Source organism: Callorhinus ursinus, unplaced genomic scaffold, assembly GCF_003265705.2.
Source record: "Callorhinus ursinus isolate GAN/ISIS: 27379988/994484 unplaced genomic scaffold, GSC_fseal_2.0 scaffold34, whole genome shotgun sequence".
NCBI lineage: Eukaryota > Metazoa > Chordata > Mammalia > Carnivora > Otariidae > Callorhinus > Callorhinus ursinus.
The window spans coordinates 14,340,187-14,346,527 of NW_027397096.1; the positions used below are offsets into that span (position 1 = coordinate 14,340,187).

General features: G+C 53.1%; 1 protein-coding gene across 2 annotated transcripts in view; it reads left to right on the plus strand.

The window, feature by feature from the left end:
• Positions 1-6,341, plus strand: part of CUEDC1 (CUE domain containing 1) — an 81,655-nt gene that overhangs the window by 526 nt on the left and 74,788 nt on the right. The window lies entirely within an intron of this gene.

Genomic DNA, 6,341 nt, shown 5'->3' on the forward strand with positions numbered 1-6,341 from the left:
CGCGGCCGGGCGGGCGGCGCGGGGAAGGGCAGCGAGGCCTCCTCGGGCCAGCGCCGCGCTGAGCCCCCGCCCCGGCCGCTCCCCCTTTTGTGTGGGCGCCCCTCGCCGCGCTGCCTGGGCCTGGGGGCGCTGGCTGGTGGGGGGGCGCCTGCCGGGGGCCAGAGCTCCTTCTAGGAGGAGGGGAGGCTGGCTTCCTGTCCCCGCCAATGTCACAGGTCGGCTCAGCCCTCTCTGGTCCCACCCGGTCCCCTGGGAGCTGCATCTCCCGGTGGCTCGCTAGGGAAAGTTCAGAACGCGCTGTCCCCGCCCCTGCTCCCCCGCCCCTCCGGCTCGGTGTGCCCCGGGCTCTAAGCTCCAGGGGGTTGGTGTTGGCGTTTGTTCATTCTTTGCTCTTCAGTTTCTCCTTGCATTGTTGCCTTACACCCAGCACTGGCTTGGCCATTTCTTTTCCTACTGAAAGAAGTTTGGGCTGCAGGAAATTTATACTGAAAATAAATTCCCGGAGAGGAATTTGTTTTAGGAGGAGGGAGGTTTTAGATTTTCCTTTATTATTTATTTCATTATTTTTATTTTTATTATTTTGTTTTTGGTGAGAGTGGAGGGTGAGGGGAATGACTGGGAGTTTAGAAATAAGATGTCTTAGAGGTGGTACCGGATGCAGGGAGACCATCTCGCTCCCCACCTGGTCCCAGGGGAGCAGTGCCACTGAGCGCGTGGGGAAGAACCCTTCCTGTTGGTTATCCTATTTTCTAAGTGTCCTGAGCCACCTGGTCCAGGAGCAAGGACTCGGGAGATGTTCAGGGCCTCTCATCCCTTTTCTTTGGCAGGCATGCTTATCTTTACAGCCTGGCGCGGGGGGGTAGCCATGTATGCCTGAAAGGAGAGGAACACGGGAATTCTCTCCTGGAGGAAGTCATCTTACCATGAGATTTGGCCCCCTTGAGGGATCAAGTGTGAAACGGGGCCTTCTCTCTTGTCGAGGGTCGATGTCATTGGGACCTCTATTTTGAATGGGGGGGGGTGGCCTCTCTGGAATGGAGAGAGAAACCTGGCTTAAGTCACCAGGAGGCTGAAGGTGTGTGCAGGAGGGTTGGGTCGGAAACACTCCCATCCCCTTTCTGCAGCTGGAAGGAGCAGGAAGGAGCCAAGGGAACAGGAGTGGTGCCTCAGGCCCCGGGCACGTCCTTAAACAGGAGAGAGACCTTGGTCAACTAGGATGCCCCGAGGAGTGATAATATGACGGGGGGGGGGGGGGGAAGGGGGGGCGGGGCCAAAGGCTGGGGTCACGGCCCCCTTTGGGAATCTGGTGAAAGCTCCAGCCCCTCCTGCCTCAAGCATGCATGTGTGCAGGGACACGTTTTGTAGGCACTCTCAGAATGTTACCATACCCTTTGGAACTGGAACCCCTCTCAAGATCCCTGATCTTCAGTCTGGTCCAGCATAGGCCATTCAGAGCAGTTCCCTCCTTTGTAGCCGGTCAGTGAAGAATCCCAGGGTGTGAAGAGTAGACCTCCCAAGAGGTCTTTTCTCATGAGCTTCTCATGCAACTTTGGGCTTGTGGCCATAGAGACCCGGGACCTCTGGACCAGCTCCCAGCTCCCTACAGTTAGCCAGAGGATGGGGGCGGATATCTGGGGTGGAGGGCATCTCCAGGGGCTGATTTTGCTGTCTGTGTGGTGGGAAGGCTCTGGGCCCTGGGCCGGGGCCACAGTGTTGTTGAATTAGAGGCAACTACGAGGGTTAGAGTATGGGATGGATATTCTGGTGTTTCTACTGGGTATAGGAGCCAGGCGCTTTAAGAGCCCCAGCTTATTCTTGGGGAAGTGGGGGTGAGGTGGGAGAAGGAGCTGCAGTGGGGAGTGTAAGTGTGAAAACACGCCTCCTCTTGAGGAGGTTTTGGGGCAGAATTGTCCAAGGCCAGGATCTAGGTACTGTAGTTTCCTTAGATCCCTCTGGACTTAAAAAAGGCAAGTGGGGGCTAGAGGAGAGGGTTGTCACCAATCCCACGGCACCCCCAGGAGGCGTGGCCTGCCTTGTCTTTCTTAGCCAGAGCCCCCTAGTTTGGCTGCTCACGTGTTTGTGGCATCTACGTTTGCTGGGGATCTGGGAGAGCCTTTAGTAGGGTCGGCCATCTCTGACTTCTCTGCTTTGGTGTTGGGAAGCCCTTCGTAGACTCAAGTGCCCCCAGACAGAGGTAACTCATGGGGGTTTTGCTTTGTTTAACTCTCCTGCACAGTGTTTGGTATATAGTAGCGCTCGCACTTGCGTTCTCCTTGACAGCTTCCAACCTTTATTCTGCCTTTTCCCTACCCTAGCAGTAAGTGACAAAAGCCTTGGGGGCAGGAAACTGGGAGTCAGACAGGGACCACCCCTGACTATATAAGATGCCCTGGAGGAGGCGGGGCCTCTGTTTTGTTGGCTCGTATGCCTACTGGAAGTAAGAGCCATAGAGGGCCTTGGAGAGGCGGTGGTCCAAGTCCCTGAACTTGGGACTTGGAGGTTGTCTTGGTGAGATGTAAGGGTCCTGTGGCCATGACTAAAAATTCACGTTCCTCAGTGGCCAGGACTTGTCTGTCTGCCGCTGCCGTGGACAGCACCTGTTGGCGAAGTTAGGGAGCTGTCTGCGGTGGCTCACTCCTCCCGGGGAGCACCTCCTGTGCGTCAGAGCAGCATACGCGCTCCTGATCATGGGGCTATGACTCTTACTTTTTAAAACCGGTCGTAAATGAGAAATGCTAGAACAGTGCCTGTAAACATAAACTCCCTTGTAAAATGTGACCTTTTCATTTCTGTGATGGTGGCACCCAGTGTCTTTGAGGACTGATGGGTGGGAGAAAAAAGTTCCAGCTCCCTCTAACCTCCTCCCCCCAGGAGGTAATGGGGCCCCTCTGTGCCCTTCCCTGTCGAAGCTCAGTGTTCAGAGTGTCGGATCTGAAGTGAGAGGCCCAGCCCTTCATCTTCCATTCTGATTTTGTAAATGCTTCAGTCTCTCAGCTTTAGAAAGTGTGGAAGGAGATCTAACACGTATACCAGACAAGGAGTGTGGTGTAATTCTTTAGTGGAGAAAGATCATCAATTATTATTATTATTTCCGCACATGGGTGCTAATGTTCTGAGGCGTCTTACTGTTAAGGAAAATCTTTGGTAAAGACTGTAGAGGCGGAGCCTGGCTTTAGAAGGGGTCAGATGGAGTGGGGTGAGGTTTTTGAATTATGAGCAAAGGGGACTGCACGGTGGGGAGACGGGGAGCCTGAAATGTCAAGGGTGACAAGAGAGAAGCATAGTTGGGTGTTGAATGACTCAGCATCCGTAGCCCTGCTGTGGAACCAGCTCATCCCCCTTCTCTTTGGAGACTCTGCCCTGTAAGCTGGTGGGGGTCGGGGAGGGGGGAAGGATCACAATAAGTTAGGAGAGTTGCATTGCTTTTATGTTGATGCTAACCTTGGTCCTGGAGGAACAGGGCAAAGAGGGCCTGGAGGAAGGGAGTCTAGTGGGGATGGGGACGGGCCCGAGATGCAGTCAAGAGTGGAAGCTGCACGGTGGAGGCAGGTTCTGGGAAGGAAAAGATTTGGGGAATGGTCATTCCAACACTCACTGAGTGCTGGCAATGGGTCAGCCCGTTTCAAGTGCTTCTCATGGATCAGCTCGTTTCATTCTCACAAGCCTCTATGAGATGGTATATCTATTTTTTCAGTTAAGAAACAGAGACGTTGGGGCGCCTGGGTGGCTCAGTCGTTGTCTGCCTTTGGCTCAGGTCATGATCCCAGAGTCCTGGGATCAAGCCCCGCATTAGCTCCCTGCTCGGCGGGAAACCTGCTTCTCCCTCTCCCACTCCCCCTGCTTGTGTTCCCTCTCTCCTGTCTCTCTCTCTCTGTCAAATAAATAAATAAAATCTTAAAAAATAAAAATAAAAAAAGAAACAGACATAAAGCGGTGAAATAACTTGCCCAAGATCACATGGCTAGAAGGTGGTAGAGCAGGATTTGAATCCAAGAGGCCTGGTTACAGAGCTTACATCCTTAGAGAAATTCTCGGAGGGACCGCTCCTGGGCTGGGGGTGGAGAGGTGAGGAGGGTGGGTGGGAGGTTGAAGGGGTTCATGCTGTGCTTGAAGAGCTGCCCGTGCAACGTTCAAACATCACTGGAACATGCCTGGAATGTTCAGCTGGCTGAGAACCACTGGCCAAGGGCCAGGCACTCTACTGGGGCCTGACCCCGAGTACAGAGGTCGTTACGAGACGGCCCCTGCCCGCAAGATGCCTGTGGTCTAGTAGGGGACACAAATATGTTAGCCTAGAACTCCAGTTGCCATGGCAAGTACTGTTGTGAGACAATGCACTGCAGAGGGGACGCTTTGCCAGCCAGAAGAATTGGAGCAGGGAAGGCTTCCTGTAAGAGGGGGCACTTGAGTTGAGTAAAGGTAAAGATGGCTCCAGTCTCCAGGGCTTTTGATCTGGCCATGGAGTCCATCACACTGTGAACTCTGATTAGAACTGAAGGTCAATGTTCTGGATCTGGCAACGTGCTGGCCGGGATGAGGCAGGAACCGGGAAGTGCAGTTGGCTTCCTTGATGTCTTGTGGTTTTTAAGAGTCACCTCCTGTAATGCTTGCAGTGAAGTTGCTGAAGAAGAAATAAAAATCTCCTAGGAGTTACTGCTCAGAGGGGCGCCTGGCTGGCTCAGTCCGTAGAGCCTGGGACTCTTGATCCCAGGGTTGTAAGTTCGAGCCCCCTGTCGGGTGTAGAGATCACTTAATTTTTTTCAAAAAAGTTACTGCTCAGAGCACAGTGATTCACTCTTGTCTCCGAACTTAGAAGCAGAACTAGAGGCAAATGCATGTAAGCTGCAGAGGAAGGACTCAAATAAGGTATGAGGAAAACGTTCCTTGCAGATCGGATGTGAGATGTGAGAAGAAGTGACTCATAGGAGCGGAGGGGAATGGCCTCCCCTGAAGGTCTTTAGAAATGGGAACAAGTTTCATTTGTCTTGGTGGTTTAAGAGGTTTCATCTGGAGACAGGAAGATGAAGTAGAGGCCCCTAGAGGTCTGTGTCAGCTCAGCCATAAGAGGGTAAAAGGAGCTGGAATTTTTGAGCTAGAAGATTGCTCAAATCTGGCCTAAGTCCTTATTTTACCAAGGAAGTGAGTGAAGAAAGCCCCGTAACGTGGAGTGGCTCGTCCATTAGCCAGTGAGCCAAGACACAAAGCACATCTGCCCAACAGCTGGGGTCCTGCCCTACACTGCTCCCAGTCAGAGGGGATGCTTCCTGGGAGGACCCACAGGGTGGGGGCCAAGCCCTGTGAAGAGGGCTGCAGGAAACCCCCGCAAGTGGTTGATCTTTGGGCTCTTGGCGCTGGAGAAAGCGTCAGCTCCGCTCAGATGTTTCTGAGAATGACGTTCCCTGTTGGAGCTACTGGGTCATCTTCGTCACCCTGCTGGCCTGACCCCTAGAAGGGCTTTGGGTGCACATTTGGGGCCCTCAGTAAAGTTTGCTGAATGAAAAGTGAATCGCAGACAATCCAAAAGTTATTACTCTTTTACCATACACTTGCTGGGCTGGTGCCTTTGTCCTTCCAATCGTGTGTTTTGCTTAAGCCAGCAGCAGAATCTTTATCTAATACCCCCGGCCACAGAGAAAGGTGTACCAAAGTGTGCGTGGTGGGGCAGGGGCGGGGAGGGGGGGCAGGCAAGACGAATGAACACAATGCAGTTTCGGATCTTCCTCAAAACGTACAGTTCTTTGAAAGATCGTCAAGGGCTGACGTTATGTTCATTTATAATGTTCCTTTGTAATGTTTTAGGTTTGTTGTTGGGGTTCCTAGCACGAAAGTAAAGGCTGCATTTTTCAAATGTGGGAAAAGCCCAGATACAGTGCTCTAAACCGCCTTTGGCAAGAGGGCTACAGAGATCTCTGAAGAGAACCTGGCTTGCTCTCGGAAGACAATCTGATTAAGAAGGAGCCAATCATGAACTGGTGCTGGACAGTGGGTTTAAAATCCCGGGTGGTGGGCTTTACTTGCTGGGGTCAATTTAAGCGGACTTGGGCCAATTAAAGCAAAGCAGAGGCAGAAAAGACTCCGCTTCCTCCTCTAACCCTGTTGTCCCTTGTTTGTTAAGGCAGCAGTAGGTTCTAAGGGGACCTGACAGAGCTCTGGTTCGGCGCTCCGTTGGGGGAAGATTCTCTGTGGTCATGTAGGGCGGTCAGGCATAGGAAATGATTTCATTTTGTTCAGGTCTGAGATTAGTTTCGGTTTCAGGCTGTGCCAGGAGCTGAGCAAGCCAGCGAGCTGGGGCGCGAGCGGGGAGGGACGAGCTGGGGCAGAGTCTCCCCATCCAGCCCCAC